Source organism: Vulpes vulpes, chromosome 12, assembly GCF_048418805.1.
Source record: "Vulpes vulpes isolate BD-2025 chromosome 12, VulVul3, whole genome shotgun sequence".
NCBI lineage: Eukaryota > Metazoa > Chordata > Mammalia > Carnivora > Canidae > Vulpes > Vulpes vulpes.
Genome location: NC_132791.1, coordinates 94228876 through 94248608, shown reverse-complemented (window position 1 = coordinate 94248608; position 19733 = coordinate 94228876). Strand labels below are relative to the sequence as shown.

Below are 19733 nucleotides of genomic sequence, written 5' to 3'. Positions count from 1 at the left end.
AAAGCGGGGCCCTGGGACTGGCAATATCAGAATCAATTGGGAATTTGTTGGAGACGCGTATTCTCAGGCCCCACCCCAGACCTCCTAAAACTCTGGGGGTGGGGCATACTCTGGGTCCAAAAAGCCCCTCAGGTGATTCTGATGCTCATTCAAGTTTGGCAAGCCCTGGCCTACATCATGATCTTTCTCATCTCCCTGACTGCAGGAAGTCCATCCATATGCCTTCTCGGCTTGTATTTAGGGCACAGTTGGAGACATCCCCCTTCAGGGAACAGAGGATCTCATCCACTGCTGACTTAGGAAGGGCCAGCAGCGGGTTGGCTCTAACGCCACCTGCTCAGCCTCTCTCCCCACCCCTTGGCTGATTCCTTATAACAGTGTGTCCAGATGCCCATCCTTGTCTCTAAGCTCCTATTCCTACTCACCCTCCCTTTCGGTAATATCAAAGTTCTTTCGTGTCCTGGTTCTCCAGGCTGCTGGAATCCAAAAGATCTCGCTCTGTGCTTGGAGTCAGACCTGGGCTCACCACTTACAGGTGTGTGGTCTGAGGAAATTAGTTAAGTGTGGAGCAGGTGTAAAGTATTGGGCTGGGAGCCCCAAAAGGATCACCAAACATCGCTTTTCAGAGCCCCTCTTGGCCCCTCTTCCCTTCTCTTAATCTCTAAGTCCTTGTCTGCATAATGAGGACAGTAAGATCTACCCAATAATGAGCCTCATATCATAATTGAGATGCAAAACAAGAAGGTCAACATGAAAACACTTTGTAAACCTTATGCCTTGCTAACCAAAATGTGGTCCAGCAGCAGCGGCTTCCCCTGGGAGCGTGTTGGAAATACAGACCGCCAGGCCCCAGCCAGCCCTACTGAGTCAGAACTCGTAGTATAATATGATCCCCAGGGGATTCATCTGCACATTCGAGTCTGAGAAATGTGAAGAGAAGAACTAGGAAAATACATGATATTACATATTATTATTATTTTCAATTTCTCCATCAGCCCTCTCTTCTTCTCCACCTTCACCAAAAATACTGCCCCCTCCCCTAAGCCCGAAGTGGTCATTCTTAAACAGCTGGCACATTAGAATCACCCAGACCCACCTGAGTTGAACTCCAGACCAGTTGGAGAAAGGTCCAAATCAGTATTTTTTTTTAAAGATTTATTTATTTATTTATTTATTTATGATAGAGAGAGAGAGGCAGAGACACAGGAGGAGTGAGAAGCAGGCTCCATGCAGGGAGCTCGACGTGGGACTCGATCCCGGGACTCCAGGATTCTGCCCTGGGCCAAAGGCAGGTGCTAAACCACTGAGCCACCCAGGGATCCCCAAATCAGTATATTTTTAAATTCCCCACGTGACTGATGCAGGACTGGGGGTGAAACTCCCACAAGCCACCCACACTGCTGTTCCATGGCCTCCACTGTGTCATCTCTTGGGGAGCTTTGCTGCCATTCTGTCTGCCTGACCTCTTCTCCTCAGAACTGTACCTCTCTGCCCCTCCACCCACTGCCCAGGCCCCACCTCACCCCCTGAGCTCCCCTTGCCATGCCCAGGGCCTTGCTTGCTTTTCCCTTTGGCTCCATCACCGTGCCCTATAGCTTTCACTTCACCAGAGTTTAAAATACTCACTGACGTGGATGTTTAACCTTACACGTGGACAAAGCCCCCCAGCAGGATGCAAAGTCTGCCCTGGATCCGATCCTCCTTCCACCTATCACTCCACGCTGCTCTCTTTACTAGCCAATTCCACAAACTCAAGGTCTCCACCTGCAGCCTCCATCTTCCTCAAAAGGGCGACACCCCACTCCAAGTCAGAAAGCCTCTCCGCCACCTTGCCACCTCCCTGAGGCAGTCTCGCAGGGCAGCCTATAGGCTACACTGAAGAACTCGGGTAAGAAATGGTTTGTTGTTAAGAGTTCATTGCTATTGGGTAAACAAGGGAGGATTCTTCAAGGGACTTCCAGTATCCATGAAACAATAGATCAAAGAGGAGCCCAAATATGCCAAGGGAGGCCAAAGAAAGAAGAAAGGGTTGGTTGTGTCCCACCTGGGAAACACCTGCCCTAGGAGTAGGGATCTGAAGGGACCTTTCTCTTTCCATAGCAAAGGAGCTGGAAGGGGACCCTGTCTGGACCTGAAGCACAAGCCAGACAGAGAAAAGCATACTTCCTTTTCTAGGGAACATGGAGAAAAGCCCATGGACTGGCCTCTGGAGCTGAACAAAGGAGTTAGGAACTCGTTGCTCTCAGAGTCATTGCCGAAACCAGACAAAGCTGTATGGACAATCGCCGCCCTGTGTTGTACCCTCACACACACATACCTGCAGCCTGCAGGTGGTGTTGAATTCGAGAAGCCAGACTTGAAAATAAACCATTGTCCACTCCTCGTAAGCCCTTCAATTATTCACTCATCAAATCTGTGATCAATGCCTTCCCTGTGCTCATTGAGAGAAACACACACAGTCACAACACGGCCCCTGACCTGAGGACCCAAAATCTTAAGAGGAAGAGCAAAACAAACAGATTACAAAGTGAAGCCAGTGATTTTTAAAAAAAAAATAAAATAAGTAACCAGTGTTGTAAGACACCGGGGAGGGACCCATCTGTGGGGTCAGGAGATAAGGCAAGGTTTATGGTCCTGAGGCCACCAAAAGCTCCAGGATGAAAGCAGGGACTCCCGCCTTAGGAAATGTGATCTTTTTCACCTCTTTTTCGCCTTCCACACACAGTTCACTTCCCTGAAGTTGGGAAATGAAAGGCTGCCATTTTTTAAATGTTTTACTTAAATTAGTTAACATATACTATATTATTAGTTTCAGGGGTGGAATTTAGTGATCCATCAGCTGCATACAACACCCAGTGCGCATTACATCACGCACCTTCCTTAATGCCCATCACTCAGGTACCCCATCTCCCCACCCACCTCCAGTAACCCTCAGTTTCCTATAGCTAAAAGTCTCCTATGGTTTGCCTCTTTCCCTTTCTTCATCTTATTTTATTTTTCCTTCCCTTTAGCTAGGTTCATCTGTTTTGTTTCCTAAATTTTGCATATGAGGGAAATCATATGATATTTGTCTTTCTCTAACTGATTTCTTTCACTTAGCATAATAGCCTCTAGTTCCATCCACATCACTGCAAATGGCAAGATTGCATTCTATTTATGGCTGAATAATATTCCATTGGGTATTCATATATATACCACATATCCTTGATCCACTCGTCCATCGATGGACATTTCCATATTCTGACCATCATAAGACCACCATTTTTTGAGTTTCTCATCAGAACTGTGAAATGGTTGTATAAGAAGTTACAGCAAAAAAAAAAAAAAAAGAAGAAGAAGAAGAAGAAGAAGAAGAAGAAGAAGAAGAAGAAGAAGAAGAAGAAGTTACAGCAATCCCACTGGAGAGCAGGAGAGTTGTTCACTTCCCCAGCCCCTCAAACATCTCAGGCACACTCACTGAAACAATGAGAAAGTCACACTGATTGGTGAAATGGAACCAAATGATTGTGCTGATTTGCATCTCTTTGGGCAAACTAGTAAAATTAAATCAGTCCAACTAAAATGTTCAAGTTCAACGGCATGGAATTCATCTTTAATTTGCTTCTTTATTCTGTCTTCCCACTCCAAAGCCACGTTGTTCGTCCCCGTCTCTCCCTCTCTGATGTCCTCAAGCCCAGTCTAAGCGACATCACCGCTGCCCCAGTTTCCTGGCCTGACTTGTCCCCACTGCCCCGGTACCCCCTGCGCGCATCGTGCAGATCTTGCTAACACATCATTTTCACCAAACCACTCCCTCTGTTGAGTTCCCTGCCAGCTTTCCAGCTTCACCGCAGAGGCCCCTCCCTGCCCTCCCGACATCCTGCCACCCCGCCCTCCTCCCCATCCCTAACGCCCCAGCCAACACAGCGCTTCTTCAGAGCATCATACATCTGAGCTCTCTGCGGAATCTTTCCCTTGTTACTGGATGGGAAGTCTACAACTCATCTTCCTACCCTGCAATGTAGTCAGCCACTTGTGACTAAGAATCCAGTGTCCTGTAGAAACATGTTAAATGTTGGTAGGATGCCTCCCAAAAATAGCCAAGAACCAGAAGAGAGCCGAACCAGGGCATTGACGGTCCTCCCCCACATGCAGGGTTCGGGGCAGGGTGGGGAGAGCACTCAGAGAAACAATGCGTTGCCTCCCAGGGACCACAGCCCTCCCACCCACTAGACCGTGACCCTGGGAGGGTTACCTAATTCTGTAAGCATCTATTTCCTTGGCATCGCAGGGTGGGCTTTCCAGAATGAAGACGCTCAGGTGGGGTTTCACTTTTAGGGTATTTATTAGGAATCAACAGTACAGAGGGGGAAGGCAGAGGAATCAAGTTTGGGCAGACGGAGAAGCAGAACTTCAGCTAAGCCGATGCCAGCTCCATGAGGTCTGGAGCATATGTTGTCCATTAGAGCCCACCGTAGTTGGCTGTTCTTGGGATCTGTGATCAGTGTAGACAGCACAGACTACACATGATGTTGAACAAGAAGTTGAGTGCTGGAGGCTCCCTGCTGACAGCACCCCCTGCCCTGGAGCCACAGCCTTTCCTTGAAGGAGGACTCGGGCCGAGTTGCTCGGTGGCCACCACACTCGATTGTAGAAGGAGGCTGATAATGATGGGACCTGCCCTCTGTTGTTGTAGGGATGAAATAGGCTAAGCACTTAGCACATGGTATACCTGGTGCAGAGTGGGTTTCAGTGACTGTTCATGTCATCGCCGGCAGAGTAAGCATTGGAGGAAGAGGTCCGAGGGAGGTCCCCCTCCCTTTCTTTGACTTATCCAGCACACACGTAGTGAGAGGCACCGTAGTGTGACCAGGAGTGCTGATATGAGGACATACGTACTCAATCGGTAGCCGTGGCAGGTCTCATCAAGAATGGAAAATTAGAGCCCCCCCCCCCCCCCCCCCCGGTGGCTCAGTCAGTTGAACACCTGACTCTTGATTTTGGCTCAGGTCACAATCTCAGGATTGTGAGATTGGGCCCCACATCCGGCTTGACACTGAGGGCAGAGTCTGCTTGAGATTCTCTCCCTCTGACCCTCCCTTGCTCACACATATTCTTTCTCTCTCAAATAATCTTTTTTGAAAAAAGAAAGGGAAATTTTGATCAACGACTTAAAGGAGATGAGAAACAAGGCACGGGGTACAACAACCCTACAGAGGGAGCACGCCTAGAACGTTCAAGGCTGGGGGACAGAAACAGAATGAGCAAGACAGAGTGGGGTAAATGAGGTCAGAGAGGTGACAAGACCACTTCCCAGATGGGGTTGCATCCCAAAACAAGTCAAACTCGCATGTAACCAAATCTCACCAACTCAGAGGTTCAGAAACATAGGAGACAGAACAACATGATCAACACCCCCCTCCCCCGGGATAAATAATCAGCAACATTAAGAGTATGGGAAACTCCACAGGAAACAATGACTTCATTTTTTTCAAAAGCAACCAAAAAATTAAAAAATCAAAGAGAAAAAAGTAAAGGGGAGATTATAGATTTAAAAAGACATTTCCACCAACCCCACTTTATAAACTTACATAAACCTTATCAGACCCCAGTTCAAAAAAAGTAGCTGTATTATAATTAATAATAATCATCACCATCTTATAATTGAAAAATGATGAACCCTGGGTGGGTAGTTATTGATAATAAGGAATGCCTGGATGGTTCTAGTGGCCACATGACTTAGAGAAGACAGATTGGTGAGCACCCGGTGGGGGCGAGGGGGTGGCAGTCCCAGCACTGCAGACACATATTCAGATAATAATTCGGTCTTATGTTCCCAGATTCCTGTCCACTGTGTGCAGGAAGCTGCACCCTGGGCTACGCTGGACCGCATGGCCAACAGGCCAGGGAACATTCCCGGTCTTGCCCATTTTGCCTCTCTTCCTTGTAGTCCTGTGTGAGAACCAAGAAAACTCATCACCTCAAATTCCAACTGCATGGTCAGCATAAAATCTTATGATGACTCTCTCTGCCTTTAATACCCTGTCGTCTTTTGTCAGCTCTGAGGAAGCTCTGTCCTCATGCTCTGGTCCTGAAGGGAAGTTCTTACCTTGCCTCTAACTTGACTTGAAGACTGACTCTCCACCAATCTCTTCATACATTTTCCTCCTTAAAAGAAGATTCCAACTCAGTCTTCTCTGCAAGCCAAATTCATTGCATGTGGGGAGAGCACGCCCCCCCATATCATGTGAGGTATTTTTGCAAGTATTATAGGAAAGTTTCTGAATCCAATGATTTTTTTTTTTTTTTTAGATTTTATTTATTTATTCATGAGAAACACGGAGAGAGAGAGAGGCAGAGACACAGGCAGAGGGAGAAGCAGGCTCTATGCAGGGAGCCCGATGTGGGACTCAATCCCAGGCCTCCAGGATCATGCCCTGGGCTGAAGGCAGGTGCTAAACCGCTGAGCCACCTGGGGTGCCCTGAATCCAATGATTTCTGTGGACCCTTCATCATAGATTCTGAAAGCACTCGGAACCAGAGTATACAACAACCACTGGAGGCTCCCCACGCAGACAGGGGGCCTATCACCAGCCTCTCCCTCTTGTTTAAGTAAGAACCCCATCAGCACACGATGCCATTTTTCCCACAAAAACTATTCATTCCACTCTCTTGATATACCTAAGAAACTATTCTTGGCTTTCTGCATGGTAACATGGCTGTCGGGAGCCGCTTCCTATTAAATTAGTAAAGATTTACTTGGAAAACACAGTACCCAGAAAAGACAAGCCAATGATATGAAGGGGTAACAGGCAGGGGGGGAAAAAACTTGAACTAGACTCCGTTTTCAGACTTGCCATTCACCAGCTATGAGACATCTTTTGCCTCCTGAAAAACTTAGTTTTCTCATCTGTAAAAGAAGGCATTTGTACAACAAAATCTCCATGACCTCTTTCTGCTCCAAAGCACTATGATCTTTCTGATTGACTGCATTATCTCTTACTGTTTTCATCATTTATTTCCAGTGCGGAGTTAACAGCAAGTTGGTGTGTGTTGAAAACATAATAAGGTAAATGTAATAAGTAAATGATTACAATGCATACACAGTAAAGATTAAACAAGTCAACTTTGAGAATACAAAGGATAAACACATGTTGCAACGACGAGACACAAAGAGCTGATAAATGTATGAAACGATGCTCTACCTCACTAGTAATCAGGGAAATTAAAACTAAATGAGGTGCCATTTTCCCTCTGTTGAGCTGATAAAAATATAAAAGATTGAGAATGTCAACTATTGGCAAGGATGTGGAGAAATAGGAATATAATTCGGCTCAAACTTTGCGGGACAATTTTGCATCATCTTTCAAAATGTGAACATCTAATACCCTTTAACCTCATTCTGGGAACCTATACTGTAGAACACTCACATACATTAATTACATCATTGGGTGTAATTTAAAAAAAAAATTGGGAAAAAAAATTGGACACAAACTAAATGCCTTTCTAGAAAGGAGTGATTGAACATAGTACAGCCATGCTATTGGGAAAGCAGCCACCAGAGAATAACGTAAAGTTATATAAATTGAGAAAATTACATCCAAGATCCTTGTCAAGGGGAAAAAAACAAGTGACCCAACAGTATGTAAAATATGGCCCCATTTCTATAAATCTCTTGATTCTTCTCTATATATATTTCTGAGTATGTGTGTCAGTGTGTAAATATATGCACATGTACACATACACGGATAGATAGATACCTGGCCACCTCTGAGGAGAGCAGTGGACTGAGGGAGGCTTGCAGAAGCAGGGTGGCCAGATGTGGTAGGCTAAGCATTCATACCAGATTCACATGTGTCCTGCTAGACAATGTTCTGGCAGACAGCAGCAGTGGCTTTTACTAATTCATGCAAGCGTTCCCTACAGCCAGGGGCAATCCTATGAAGGGAGACTTGCATCTTCATCCTGTGTACCTGTGCATTATTTTTACAAGCGTGCATTAGTTTTACAATCAAAATAATTGGAAAATTTGAACATTGTCCTTGACTGCGATCAGCTAACAATCGAATGGAAAACTGAAGAAGGAAAGGACCAAAATCAGAAATTAGACTATAGACTTCCAGCCTGATCACTCCTAGTGATCAACCTTGAAAACAACTTTTGCTTTCGGAAAATCTTCTAGTTCTGGTAACTCATGTGATTTTTCAAATCACAAAAATCAAGACAGCTTCATCTTGAAGCTTCATATTCTCACAGTTCTCCAAAGTCTTCCCACATCTCTAGATAACACTATTCTTCAGGCTTCAGGCTGTCTCCCATTGCCCCCCAACCACCCTCCCTTCTAGAAGCTCCCAGTGTGCAATCCATCATTGACCACAAAGCTTCCTTGAAAGGACTCATGTTCAGAGACACACAGACTTGGGCATCAGCCCAACTGAATAAGTACTCTTCCTAGTTTTTGGTAGTTGTACCCAAAGCGCCCTCTATTCTAAGGAAACATTTTTACACTTGTTCATGAATCCTCCCTTCCATGCTGCCCCCATCCTATCCCATCCCATTCATTGATTCACTGATGATGCAACATGAAAGTATTGATCATTTGCTCTGAACCAGACCCTCGGTTTAAACAGACATGTCAAACCCCCAAGTCCCCCAGCCTAGTAGGAAACAGAGAAGTATCAAGAAAAAATTGTGAGTCAAGGTGGTACTGCTCTAATGCAGGCATGGTACAGAAGCCCAGAGGAGAGATTCAGAAGACATTGAGGGCTTCAGAGAAGGACAAATCCCAAAGGATAAGTAGAAAGGCAAGAAAGGGGATGCTTGGTGCATTGAAAGGAATGTTGTAGCTAGAGCCGTAGTGAGGTGAGAACTGACCGCATGCGAAGGCATCTGGAAAGGGTTCAAAAGGTCATAGGCAGCCACTGAGCCATGGAAGGAGATCAAGTAGAGGAAAAGCAGCAGACTCTGGTTTGGGGGCAATATAGCTATGGCAATGGTTCAAAGATGACCTGGAGGAAGCAGGGCTAAAGTCAAGAAGACCAGCTTGGCACACAGCCTGATGGGCTCAAATCAGAAATGATGCTCCCAGGTGAGCCAATCTCATATAGTCTGAAATAAATTGCATTATATTGAATTTCCAATGTTCTTCTATTTGAAGCCAAGTTTGGATTTTAAGAGAATATGGACATTTAAAACTCTGGTTCCATTTACACATCCTTAAGACTTCTACCAGAAGAATAAAAGTTGGCTTGATTAGGCTTCATCCACAAATTGATTAAAGGCACTTAAATTCCCTTTAGGACTCCGCACATTGGACTCCGGGATTAAAGGGGAGAAAAGTGAAGCTTTATTATTCTCGCAGCCACAAACTATAATTTGCATTTGGCATCAGCCACTTTAACCCCCTTCCTTGCACCAAGCAAACAGCTCACATTTTACAGGAGAAGTTCATTTCTCTACTTTCCATGCCATTCCTCAGTGAGGAATAGGAAGGAAATCAGATCAGGAAAGAGAAAGCCCATGGAAAGTCTCTCCAGGTAGAGAGTTTCTTTCACATCTGTGAAACAAATGCCAGAAAATCAGTCCATCAGAACCCAGGATGTTAGTGGCTCTTCCAGTTTAAATTAGACCCTAGCGCTTTCAGAGGGGGTGCTGCCCGCTGACCAAAGAAGCTGAAGAATCTCAATAGTTTTAGGGAAAAAAAGTGTTTCAAAAAGAAAGGTAAGGGGGTTCAAAGAGTTTTTGAGATGATATACACAAACTTTTTAGCTGCAATGTGTAGCTTTTCCAAGTGCAATTAAAAATTAATCTTAAAAAGTGGTGTTTGGCTCATTCTCTTTATATTTGAGATGTTTTGTGAACCTGGAGTTCGATCAAGAGGACATACTACTCTCTGTATAAATAAAAGAAAGTCTACATAAAAGCAAACTGAAAGTATTTTTATGGAAAGAGACTAAATACGGATTCTAGGCTAAAGAGCTAAACATTAAATACACACACACACACACACACACACAGTAAGCAGTGACTATTGCCACACCAACTAAATGCCTCTAACAATCAACGTCCTGGAGGTTTGAACTTTTCCTCCAGGAGCCCACTGTTTTCTCAAACCCCATCTCGTGTCTATACACAACATTCCCAGGCTATTCTCAGAGGCAGAGACTACCCCCATTTTGTAACTATAAAAAAGCAGAGTGCCAAAAGGTGACCTGGCTGGCCCCAGGTCACCGAGTCATTCGTCAGAGCCTACATGCCAGGCAGGCAAACCGAGTTCAACAGGAAACCAGCTGTGCCTCTCCGGGCCGAAGCCATCAACACTAAAATAGTATTTTAGTATTTCGACAACTATTTCGGACACGATCTTTCTGCCAACCACACCATAATACAGTTGTCACTTTTGTTCCAAGAATGCCCTTTGATGGTGAAGAGCTCCACAAGCTCCTTCCTTGATCCAAACTGGTTTGCCCAGGACTCCTCGTTCCACAGGTGGGAGGAACTACAGATCTGGGAACCAGGACCTGCACACAGAGCCAACCCAATGCAGCATCCAACCACCGCCATAGGTTTCCCCAACCTGGGCGTGAGGCCAAGCCCTTACACGTGGTGTACGTAGCCACCAAGCAATGAAGCCCCTAAGACATTTTCTCAGCGTCCCCAACATTGTTCACTCATCCCTGCAAGGACTTGGGGATTGGGGCCCAGTTCTTGGTGCCAGTCATCCTAAACCAATGCCAGTCAGGGATTGTGTCCTACATGCTCTGTCTCACCTCTGGGCCAGCACCTAGGACACTCCTTCACCACTCCTTATCTACCCCACCCGCGCCCCCTTGCCAAAAGTTACCTCTTCCAGGAAGCCTTCCTGACCTCCCCAGGTTATGTGTTCCCACAGCACCCGGCCCTACTCCTAGCTTAGAATGTAAGACAACTCTCCACATGGAAAGTACTTACTAATTTGCCTGCATCCCCTATTTAGATCATCAACCCAGTGAGGGCAGGGGCTGCATCTGTCTCCTTTGCCATGAAATCTCCAGCACCCACCATAGTGCCCCATTGTGAATCGAGCGTATATTTGAAATCAACAGGCATTTCCAGCTTATCATTGAGGCAAGCGTGTTGCCAGACCCTGAGAGTCATGTCATCAGCCCACAGATAAATCATCATCTAGGAATCCATGATGGCTTTCATCCTCGTTTCATGTGCAGATAGATTTGTACACAAACACAACTACCCAATTGGTGACTGGTAAGAAGGGTCCCAAGGAGCCAGGGGGCTGGTTACAGCTAGAACAGGAATGTCTTTCTATTTGGTGACAGTGATGTTTCCGAAATGTTTCGACTGAGATCTGGCCTTTAAACTGCTGCTTTATGAGAACTAACAGATGAGAGTGCTCTCGGCCGGCCGCAGAGCAGCAGAGCAGCGTCCTGTCTTGAGGCCAACTGGACAGCCAGCTCCAGGGCAGGGAGATTCCAAATGTTAATCAAGACAGGGACAAAAGCAGAGTGAGAGGTGAGGGAGACCAAGGCTTCCGTTTCTTTGCAGCTGTCCCTTCCACAAGCAAAACTGCAGATGCATACAGCCTCCTGGGACGCCTGGGTGGCTCGGCGGTTGAGCGTCTGCCTTAGGTCCAGGGCATGATCCCAGGTCCTGGGATCGAGTCCCACATCAGGACCCCTGCAGGGAGCCTGCTTCTCCCTCTGCCTGTGTCTCTGGGTCTCTCATAAATAAATAAATAAAATATTTAAAAAAAAACAGCCCCCATCCTTTTTGCACCCAGCCAACCTAAGGGAACCCTGACCCCCATCTTCCTGAGCGCTGTTGCTAAACCAGCCCCCTCCGCATCCCTTCCTACGTGTACAGAGTCAGTGATTCTCAAAGTGCAGCCCAGAGACCTGCAGCATCAGCATCCCTGAGGACCCATTAGAAAGGTCAGCTCTGCAGCTCCTCCCTGGACACTGAACGAGACAGGCCGAGGCTGGAGCCCAGCCACCCGTGTTTTAACTGGCCCTGCTGGTGAGTCTGAGGATCGCTTGGGTTTGAGAACCACTGCCCATTTCTTCATCATCACACCCTACTGCCCACTGAATGCTCTTTGTTCTTTACTTAAACACCTGTTTGCCCCCTGTCCTCCCTTCGTGAAATGAAGCTGCACATAAACTGGGGTCCTTGTCCGTTCAGCTCAGGGCTCTCGGCGTCTTCTGCAGCTTAGGACGGGTCTGTCGCATAATGGTGCTCAGTAAATATTTGCCAAGAAAATAAACAAACCTTCCTCTTTTTTGTATTCCCTAATTTCCTAAGAACTAGCCATGAACGATCCCGGAAGGAGTTAAACCAGCCTGTGAGTCATCTGGCCAAGACTCCGGTTATCTGTCAGTGGATGATAAGCCTTCAAGGACGGGAGATGCAATGCCCGACTTCATGACCCTTTTCCCCAAATCCCCGAGGCTGCAGGGCTTGCTCACAACCGTCCTGAACTCACCTTTCCAAATGTCAGAGGTTCGAGGAGATTCCAGAGTCAAGATAACTTGGGCCCGAGAAAAGATTCGGGATCACTAAGGAAATCCCCACTGGGGTGAATCAGTGCTTTACAGCCCCCACCCCAGCACCTGGGAGGAGTCGGCGCAGCCCAGCACGGTGCCCCCCCAACTCCTGTGTGGTCCCCACCCCACCCCCCGACACAATCACCCTCCTCGCATCCCCGAGCGAAGCAGAAACCGGCTGCTCCTCGCCGTGCACGAGATCCCATCACCAGGTTTCACAGCAGAGCTGTTTGAGAAGTTTCTCTGCGGGCTGTTGTGGCAGGAAAGCCAGGACTTGGGGGACGTATCAAGGGAAAGAGCCATTCAGAGAAAGGAACCTAACAGCTGCCACTTACACACCTTGTCGCTCATGAAATGGACGTGCAATGAGGTGCTTTTCCCGGGGGGAGGAAACCCCGGCTCAGAGTAACCCGTCCAGGGCCCCATGGCCATCGACGGTGGACCTGGAACCTCTGATCCTGCTCTGACCCTCTGAAAGCTCAGGAGCAAGCATCCTGGGGCCCCCAGCCCCCTCCCCTCTGGGGGCCAAGCCAGCGGCCCTGGGTCACGGGGTCAGAGGAACAAGCTGCAGGAAGGGCTAAGCTGGGCAGCTCGGGGGCCCAGGTTACGAGCACTCGGCTTCTCGGCTGGTCCATCTGCCCCGAGGACGCCACGCCTCTCTTCCCGGACTTGCCTTGGACCTGCCTGGACAGTTAATATTAACCCGAGGTGATGAGCACCCTCGGTTCCCAGAGCCTCTTGGAGGATGGGTGCTGACTCACTGCCTATGGGGCGGCCGCGTGCTCCCGCCGTTCCCAGCCAGCGGGAGGCCTCCGTGCTAAGCAGGGGGCCCCTGGTCGGGGCAAGGAAGGGGAGAGGAGGCCGTCCTCGGAGGAGGAGGAGGAGGAGGAGGAGGAGGAGGCTGGGGCGCCTTACAAAGGAGGGAGGAGCAGGTGCAGGGCGGCTGAGCAAGAGGCTCCCCTGCCTGGCCCCCCCTCCCTGTGCCCCGCGCATCTCCAGGTGTTCACCACTTTTACCCAACCACGCCAACCAGGCAACGTGCTGGGGGCTGGGAATGAAGATCTGCAGAAAGATCGCGGCCGGCCAAGGAGAGGCTAAAGGCCACCGGGCTCCGGCCACCGGCCCTTAGGGCGCTGAGCCCCCCCAACAAGCCGGGGCGGCTCTGCCTCCCGGCTCCACCCCCACCCACTAGCCCACACTCACTCCCGCCCCAGAGCCGGAGGCACCCCGGGCTCTCGCCCACCTCTCGTGTGTTAGCAAATCTCTGGGTAGGGAGAGAGGAACGGCCTTGGCACATCTTGCTCGCTGGCCCCGTGTGCCTCCCAGCAAAAATAAAGCGAAATGCAAAAACCATAGGCAATTGACACTGCAGAAGCAGACAGCTGCAGACGGCACACGGCCTCGGCCTCGGCAAGAAAGGAGAGAGCGTAGGACCCGCAGATGTGACCGTCACTCGGAATGGGGGTGCCCTTGCCCCAAGGCAGCTCGCCCCACTGTTTGTTTCTCTCGATGCCTTTAAGCTGAAAATGCGTGTGGCCACGCCAAGGCAGCCTGGGGCATTCCTGCAGGGGCACGTTCATTCTCTCAGCTCTGATACTCTCAGGAAGGCTGGACCCCCCGGGAGTCGCAGGAGAGACACTCTCCACCGCCCCCCCCCCCCCGGCCACCCCCCGGGTTGTGGGATCTGGGGAGATGGCACCGTGGCCGCATCAGCAAGAGCAAACCCAGCGCTGGGCCCCAGCCTGAAACCAAGCCCCGCTTCCAGGTGGCTGGAACCACGGCAGCTCCTGTTGAGCTGCAACACGCCTGGGTGCCCCGTGCTTGCGGGTGCTGGCTGGCAGGTCACACTTTCTGATTCACACACTTATTAAACCGGCAGCCTGGGCGAGATGCAGAGCAGCCCAGGGTCCAGCACTCTGGGCATACACAGAACACACAGGTGGGTAGGTCAAGAAATGGGGTGTCACTGCCCTGGACCGTGCTACGCCATTTCCCTCCAGGGGAGAAGCCTGGCTCCGCCTGGACCGCATCTCCCACTGGCGTCACACCCTGTCTTGATACAGCAGAAGCAGCCCGCTGGGTGCTGCCACCCCTCTCCAGCCTGCGCCTCACCGGCAGGTCGGAGCACCCAGCTGACACCAGGCCCCCGTCTGGCTTGGCCGCACGGGGGGGCCCAGATCCTGTGGCTCCTGCGCATGACCCCAGTTGCAACAGCAGGTTAAAGTGCACGAGCTGCCTGGCAAAAACATCCATGGTGATAAGCTGCACCCTCCTTGGCAGATAACCCCCGGCAGGGTTTACGATACCTCTGCGCGGTCCTTCCGGCGGCCGGGTTTACTAAGGGCCCCTCACTGGTCCTTCTGGTGCTGATCACCAATCACACGGCATTAACAGAATTTTTATATTTCTCCCAAAATAAACAATGACCCCGTTGCTTTGTGTTTCAACTTGCTGCTTCAATATCCAGCTTATTTTTAGTAAAATAAACCACCAGTCTTCCAAGGGCTTCACACGGTGTCAGGGTTTGGGAATCCACCAAGCAGATGGGAGAGATGTTGACTCGGTGAGTCAGTCCTGGGCCCCAGGTGCTGGCAGGAGGGACACAGGTGCAGGGCTCTCGGAGGAGAACTGAACTTTGTCCTCCGACACGGTGTTCTTCGGCTGGACCCAGGATCTTCAATGAGGGAGCCTATAGTCCTCAGAGGGCGGATTGTTACTGGATGGAACTGATATAGAGTAAGGTGGGGGAGAGGGTACAAAAATAGAGCCCCAGCCTGAGTGAGCTTACGGTTGGAGTCAGGAAGATAAGAGCGAGACACGTGGAAGCTACCAGAAATACAGGGAGTTGTCAGAACCCAAAACATCTCCGGTCTGTGACTGTTTAGCCAATGGTTTTGACTTCAAAGGAGGAGTGGTTGGGAGACACTCTGGGGGCTGCAAGCGGTGGGAGAAGAGCCCTAGCGGTGGGAGAAGAGCTCTAGAGCAAGATTTGCAAGGAATGGAAAACAGGATTCCGTCCAAGGGTCTCCACTCTCTCTGCACCCCAGCCCCCCAGGCAGTCTCACCCGCAGCTCCAACCACCACCTTGGTACAGTGACTCACAAATAGGTATCTGCAGCCTGGTCCTCTTTCCCCAGCCCCAGATTCCAGTGGTCTGAGAGATCATTTCCCCTCTGTCCTGACTAGTGACTCCAGCCAGCGTTGTCACCTCCCTGTACCTGCACTGGCTCTTCCCTTAGCTCCCATCTCTGGGCACCTACAAAAGGGAGACACCCAAACCGGGCAACCTGGGCTCATCCTGCACCGCCCCTTCCCCCACCCAGGCTCCTGTGCAAGCCCGGCCAGTTAGGCCTTCTATTGGCTCACCAGCCTGCTTCCTCTCCAGCCTGGGTGTCGTGTCTGTGTTTCAGGTCTTTATGTTTCTGTTGCCTTTTACCTGGTCTCCAGGCTGCAGTCTTGGTGCTCTCCAACTTTCACAGCAGGTTGTCTTGCTATGACAAGGGTCTTCTCCTGCGACCTTCCACACTGGCTCCCAGCAAGTACACCTGAAGCTCTCCCTCCAAGTGTGACCGCTAAGAGAGAGAGAGGAACCTAAGCTTTGCCCCAGGGCACCAAACTTTAGAGTGTAGCATTTTAAAATAAGGATTTTTAAAGCTTAGAGAGTACTTAGCAAGACTAGGGGCACCTGGGTGGCTCAGTTGGTTAAGCATCTGCCTTTGGCTCAGGTCATGATCCCAAAGTCCTGGGTTTGAGCCCTGCAGTGGGTGCTCTGCTTAGCCAGGAACCTGCTCTCCCTATTTCTCTGCCTACTGCTCCCCTGCTTATGCTCTCTCTCTCTCTCTCTCTTTCTCTCTCTCTCTATCAAAATAAATAAATAAAATATTTAAAACAACAACAAAAAAGAGAAATTAGTTATAGCAGGAAGCTGCCAGATGGTGCATATTGTTAATGACACCCATGTAGGCTACCCAGTAACACCTCTAGCTGATGGTATAGTGCTGTTCCCTGCACCTAAGTGGTTAGTGCTCTGCACATAAGACTTTCAAAAGGCCCATTTACCTTTTAGTCTCCAGGTAATACTGAATTCCACCCACTTCTGAAGCACTAGCGGTGCCCAAATGGGATGGGCTCTCTCCAACCTCTGTGCCTTTGTATGGGAAGCCCTTTTTTTTTTTTTTCTGATTCCACAAGTGACTGACTCAGTGAAGCTCGACCTTGTCCCTCAGCGGACAGCTGGCTGTGTCTCGAGGCATTTGTTTATTGACACAAGCTGGAGAGAAGAGAGTTGCTATCACTGTCACCTAGTATAGCGGCCAGTCTCCATATCCCACCATGCACAGGACAACAAAGAAGGATCTGCTCCAAGTTGTCAACAGTTGCAAGGATGAGAAAGCCTGGTCTAGATTCAGCTCAATTTTCATTTGCCCTCCTTCCCGAACACTCTCCTTTCCTCTGTGAAAGGGAGACAAGCAGTCTCCCCAAATCTGGTCTGAATCTGTACAGTAGCAATGGTCACATTGCATGTTACTATTCACGTCTTAGCCTCTTCCCCAAGCTTCTTGAGGGCATAGAATTTGTCTTCTTCTTCTCCTTATGCCACTGGAACATGGTATGACCGCAAGGGCTCAGGAAGTAACAGGCAAAAGGAAAGTACCCAAGTCTGATCCAGGCCAGAAAGCATTGTACAATGCACTGAGAATAATGCCTACCCCCCCCCCCCGGGTCACATAATCTCTTATTTACACTACCATTAGTGGCATTTGACATATAAATACCACAGTATGCTAAGTATCGCAGAGAAGAAGAATGTAGACATGGATTGTTTTTGCTTCAGCTTACACAATAAAATTTGCTGGCAAACCAGTACATCAAGGTCAAAAGAGTATTTTAAACATCAACGATTACTCTTAACCAATCCCACCCCCCCCCCAAAAAATATATATATATATATGCACTCTCGGTACATGGGTTGCCTTCTGAAAAGTGAAGAAGTAGAGGTAGGAACATCAATCAGAAGAATAAATTCTTGGAGACGTCGTAAAAAAAGGAAAGAGCCCTCAGAACCTCCAAGTTATTACCCTCCTGCTCGGCCACAAAGCAGTGAAAAGTAAGGTATAAAAGGTGTGGAAAGAAAAAGGCAAAACCTCCCTCAAGCAGAGCTCCTCCACGCAGCTAACTTTCCCACCCAGATTCCAGAAAGCTAATGAAAGTCAGTTGGTAGAAAAGCAAATGTGTGAAAACACAAGGAAAATATTTCTGAAAATCTGGTTTGGTCCTACCCAGCTCAACCAAGCGTTTCCCGGATGCCACCCCAAAGGATGCTCAAGGTGCGGGCACCCACACACCCTCATCACTGTCAGAAGGCTCTTTATCCAAGAGCTGGGCAACCGTTCAGCCTGCTTGAGGAGTGGGACTCACGGTAAGAAAATACATTAATATCAAAATGCGAAGTCAACGGGCTATCAGAAAAAGAAAAAGGGATTCAATACCAGAAAAGCCAAGTGGAGACCATGGACCCCCCTTGACTTGGCCGCACATGGATTTCCTGTTCTGTTTGCAAAGGAATCAAGAGGTCCGTGCCAAACGTGTGTGTGTTAAGAGCCTCAGGGTGACTGCTGACTCGGAGCAGCCCACATGAGAGCTCATAGAAGGGTAATGAGCGGGACCACATGGTCTCCTCCCTGAGGAATGCAGCTTCATCACAGAACTCTAGGCTCATATGGTAACCACCACAGGCCACCATGAGCCTTTCAAGACGAATGTACGTGATGTGTTAGCAAGAGATTGATGTTGCCATGTGACTATTGTGTTCGATAGTGTTGCACAGGAAGACTGGATCAGATAATAATATCCCCTGTGGATTAAGATCTTAAATGAGCAAGGTTGCACCAGAGCAACAGGGTTGCATGGAGAACAAACCCAATGCCCAATGCCCAGGTGTGGCAGCAGGGGTGAGAAGGGCCTCCCCTGTTCCTTCTCGCCAGCAAGCCCAGGATTCGTGTTCATTCCTCACCGGTCTTCAGTCCTCTCCTGCTGGCTTCTAGGCTATCTTGTCAAGATACGGAAGGGTCCCTTTCAGGGTCTGGGCCTTCCCAGGGCTCAGGCTGAGAGGACCAGCTTCCCTCCAGCTCATCCACCTTGAAGAGCTTCTAGTCCAGGAGGAGAGTCAGCTGCTTAATTGGACCACAAGCACAGTCAGTGCTATGGGCAAAGCAGAGTCACTGTAAAGACTCGTGTTCTGCTTGTCACTGGCAAGTACTACAGCAATCACACTTCAAAATCTAAAACAACACATGGAAGTTAGTTCTCCCTCCCCGCACTCTAGCCAGATTTGTGGCGGGGGAGAGTAGCTAATACACCACTGGTTGTCAAACCTAATCAGAAAGCATCTGTTTCATTCCAGAAAACACTTACTGAGCATCTTCTATACGCTACTCTCCAAATGCCTGCACAGTTGATAGAATTTTAAGTCAAAGAAAAAGGATACGTACTTCTGTGATTTCAAGCACAAAGAGAAAAAATTTAGATTTAGGAAGAATTTCCCTAAAAAGTTCAACAAACTCTTGTGGAATAAATCAGGAAATAGATTTTGTCCCTGGGTATGTAAATGGCCCGTCATGTTTGGGTATAAGACATGGTCCTTTTTTATCAGAAGGGAAGTTCACTTTCAATAGAGCATGAAGACTTTGGTTGTCTTTGATCAAATATTTTTACCTATTAGACTTTCTAAACCCAAAGCAATTGACTTCCTATGAGGTTGGATGTGAAAACATGAAGAAAATACATCTTTCTATGCTGCGTAATGGCCCATGTGCTGTCATACTTTTAGAATGTGTATCTGACATTTGATTACAGATTTAATTGAGCATCTGAAGGTGTCAAATAAATCACTGCACCCATGACAAAGATGCTTACTCTTGCTGGTAAGCATATAAAACGGTTCAGCCACTAGGGAAAAGTTTGATAGTTCCCTAAAAGGTTAAGTATAGAATTACCTTATGAGCCAGCAATTGCACTGTTGGGTACCTACCCAAAAGAATTGAAAGCAGGGACTCAAACACTCATACAGATGTTCGTACACCAATATTTACAGTAGCATTACTCACGACAGCCGAAAGATGGAAACAACCCGAGTGCCCATCCACAGATGAATGGGTAAACAAAATGTGACATACACAGACGATGGAACGTCATTCAACCTGAAAAGAGAAGGAA

The 19733-nt window shown here is 48.5% G+C and overlaps 1 long non-coding RNA gene across 1 annotated transcript in view; it reads right to left on the bottom strand.

The window, feature by feature from the left end:
- LOC140594644 (uncharacterized) overlaps window positions 1-12989 on the bottom strand; it is a 30643-nt gene extending 17654 nt beyond the window's left edge. The window contains exon 1 of the long non-coding RNA XR_011995699.1: window positions 12858-12989. This is a non-coding gene — a long non-coding RNA (uncharacterized lncRNA). The remainder of the gene's footprint in view (window positions 1-12857) is intronic.
- Between the last annotated feature and the right edge of the window lie 6744 nt (window positions 12990-19733).